Source organism: Dipodomys spectabilis, unplaced genomic scaffold (assembly GCF_019054845.1).
Source record: "Dipodomys spectabilis isolate Male_0828 unplaced genomic scaffold, ASM1905484v1 ptg000286l, whole genome shotgun sequence".
In the NCBI taxonomy this organism is placed as follows: domain Eukaryota; kingdom Metazoa; phylum Chordata; class Mammalia; order Rodentia; family Heteromyidae; genus Dipodomys; species Dipodomys spectabilis.
The window spans coordinates 996,938-1,000,836 of NW_024870963.1; the positions used below are offsets into that span (position 1 = coordinate 996,938).

The 3,899-nt window shown below is 36.7% G+C and overlaps 1 pseudogene; it reads left to right on the forward strand.

The window, feature by feature from the left end:
• The first annotated feature begins 1,003 nt into the window (after positions 1 to 1,003).
• Positions 1,004 to 1,585, forward strand: LOC122126610 (annotated as a pseudogene).
• The last annotated feature ends 2,314 nt before the right edge of the window (positions 1,586 to 3,899 follow it).

Consider the following 3,899-nt stretch of genomic DNA (forward strand, 5'->3'; position numbering starts at 1 on the left):
AATGAGCCACCTGCACCAGTAATTTTTATCAATCTTATTTCTTTTAATCTTATTTTTCATTTTAGTGATTCTTTGTATAGAATAGTTAGCATCGATTTAATTCATTTCTAGTCTTTAGTATTTATTCCTGGCCAATAATTTCCAGTTTACTTTGCTTTCATTTTTCTAAAAGTGCAGCTGCTGATTGAAATACCTCTATGGTCCCATTTACTTCTGAGTTTTCTTTGTTGAGATTTTGATTGACTGATCTTTATGCTGATGAAAATGGGAATTTGAAGTTTCCAACTTTTCTTGAGGCAGTCTCTCTGCATAAGCCATGATGACTTGGAATATGCTATGTAGCCCATGCTAGCCTATAACTGTTACTCTTTGTGTCTCTGCCACCCATGTGCTGGGACTTCATGCAAGGGCCACAATCCCATGCTTAAAGCCATCCATTTATTTAAGTTTGCATTGAAACATATTTTTTAATTACCTATCATATTTGTGATGCTGTTCCAAAAGTATCACAGTGAGGCATAATTTAATACTCTGTTAAACAATATGAGCTAGTGACTAAACATGTTCACATTCCTACAGCTTTATCCTAAAACTTACTTTTATATTTTTCAGTAAGTCACTGAGTTGCAAAAAAACCACCTAAATACAAATAATAAACTTAAAAACTTAAATCTTTTAAGAATTTGGCAAACAACATAATGACTCAAAATATGAAAAATATCAGCTATTCTTAAGAATTAAAAAGGATCAACAGAAGGCTAATAGGTATCTAACACACACACACATACACACACACACACACACACACATACACTAACCATCAGAAATGGAGAAGCAGCACTGGCCTTTAAGAGGTTAACAGTCCTCCAGTTTTGGTATATTGCCCACAAGGGGGCACATTTTCCTAACACACACCCACTTCCTGCTGTCATCCTCAGCTCACATTTCATCTTTTCCTATGCCTTCACCTTTGCTTACAACAAGAAATCAAGATTCACAGATTGCAGAGGCTCTGAAAATGAGCTGCTCCCCAGGACCAGTGATGGTACTGCTCTTATTGTTTGGTGAGTGATATGGTGCAAAAAAAATATTCATGATGCTGAGGGAATCTTTACCCATGGTTTCTCTAAGAAATAGGATGGTCATGACCAAGCATATCAAGGTAATTCTCGCTGAATTCTCATATTTTGTTTTCAGGAGGAAGCAATGGAGAATCAGTGACCCAGACACAAGGCCAGGTGGCCGTGTTAGAAGGGGCTTCCCTGACTGTGAACTGTTCCTATGAAACCAAAGGGTACCCCACCCTATTCTGGTATGTCAATACCCTGGAGAAGGTCTGCAGCTCCTTATTAAAGTCGCTAAGGCCAATGAGATGGGAAGCCATAAAGGATTTGAAGCCATGTATGATGAAGAAAACACCTCCTTCCACTTGAAGAAAGCCACAGTCCTAGTGTCAGACTCGGCTGTGTACTACTGTGCTTTGAGAGACACAGTGGCAGAAACCACAGGGGGAACTGAGCACAAACTGAGCTGCAGCAGGAGCCTGGCTTCTAAGTTTTTGTTCTGCAATAGTACTTGTTGGTAGAGGATGAAACAGTGTAACAATGTATAATGTTTGCATTCACCACAGGTAGCACTAGGATCACAATAGAGAAAAATGCAGACATTTTTCACATAGGTGCTCAGTGAAAGAATGAAATTGTGTTTTAAAAGTATAAAACCTCAAGATGAATGCAATGCTCTATATGTTCATTCTTTTTTCTTTTTATATTTTGTATAAGAGTGAGAGAATTAAAGGCATACACCGCTACACCTGGCTTGTATATCTGAATATCTGAATATCACTCTATCCTCCTGAACTTGACCTGGGTCACAACTTCTGTATTTAGATACAGAGTTGTAGCGTAGTCTAAATACTAATGTCTGCTTAGTAAGCTGCTGGTGCAAGAAGGGGTTGTTTCAGAAGGAAGAATCATAATAAAGCTGAGTTTTTGCCAAGAAATAACACATTCTTTAAAAAAAAGTATAGGAAAGGAAGGAAAACAGATTTCTACATATGACCACACACATGGAAAGAGAAGATGGAATATTTCTTAATTTTGTTTTGTAAAATTTACATGACTAGAGACTTGGCATTCTTGAGAATGCAATTCTCATGGCTCTAAACTAGATTCCTCCCACCCTTATCACATGCAAGCTGGATCATCCTCATAAACAAGACAATTTTTGAGGGCACAGGCAGTGTCTAGGGACTGAAGAAGAAAAATTATTGAGGTAAATTTCTTTCCCTGATCCTTGGAGATGTTGGTCTTTGAATTCTACCTTCTCCAATATCTGCCAAGCCAGAAAAGAGGAGCTAGAGGCCAGTGCTACAAAGCAGTAAGGATAGAAAAGACAAGAATATGAAGATGTGTTAGTGTTCTTCAAGACAGTAAAGATTTTCATTTGTATTGTCAATATTAAGCATGACATTTCCATCAGTTTTCCATATGGTACATTTTTCCTTGTGAGAAGTGTTTTTGACCAAAAAGTGAGAGTCAGGTTGGTAAACAGGATTCACTGTCTCAGAGCCCTTAGAAAAATTATACCACACACATTAGTGTGCATCTCTATCTGTCTGTCTGTCTCATATCTATCATCGGTCAATCACCTATCTTTCCTGAATCTATCTATCTATCTATCTATCTATCTATCTATCTATCTATCTATCTATCTATCTATCTATCTATCTATCTATCTATCTATCTATCTATCTATCTATCTATCTATCTATCTATCTATCTATCTATCTATCTATCTATCTATCTATCTATCTTTCTATCAAGTGCATTTTTTGATTCACTGATTAGCTGTAGGGAAGCTAGGCCATTTTCATTGTTTGATTATTGTGTCAAGTGCTACAATGAATATAGGTATACAGATGCCTTTTTTATATCCAGTCTTACATTCTATTGGGTAATGCTTAAGTGATATGGCGGGGTCATACAGTAGGTCTACTTTTCATTTTTTGAGGAAGATCCACACATGATTTCCATAGTGATTGCTGCAGTTAGGTTCCCTTTTTCCTTCACATTATCACTGCCTTTGTTGTTTGTGTACTTGATATTGATCTTTGAGTCCTAGCTTCTCCAATATCTGCCAAGCCAGAAAAGAGGAGCTAGTGGCCAGTGCTACAAAACAGTAAGGATAGAAAAGACAAGAATATAATGATGTATTAGTGCTTTTCAAGATAGTAAAGATTTTCATTTGTATTGTCAATATTAAGTATGCATTTTCATCAGATTTGTTGGTTCCATATGGTACATTATTCCTTGTGAGAAGATTTTTTAACCTAAAAAGTGATTGTGGGGGGAGGTATACAGGATTCACTGTCCCAGGGTCTATGGGAAAGTTATACTACACATATTAATGAAATATATATCTATCTGTCTATTCATCTCTCACCTCTCTCTTTCTTTCTCTCTTTCTCTCTGTCAGGTTTTTGTGAGGTATTTGTGTGCTGATATGGGGTCTTAAACTCATGGTCTAAATAATGGCTCTTAGGTTTTTCTACTCAAAGTTGGTGCTCTGCCAATTAAGCCACAACTGTACTAAGGCTCTTTTTCTAGTGATTAATTGGAGAGAAGAATATGAGGCACTATTGCACCTGGTTGGCTTCAACCTGTGGAGTATCTATGATTATAGGTATAAGCCAGTGGCAACCAACCTCTCAATGGTGTTTTAATCTAGATTTCTTTTATGGCTAGGAAAATTGAGCATTTTTCTTCATGTGCTCATTGACAAGTTACACTTCTTTTGAAAAATATTTATCTCCATTGTCCATTTATTATGTTGTTGATTTTTCAAGAGCTTATTTTTTAAAGCTCTCTGTATATTCTAGTTATACAGTCCCTAATTGG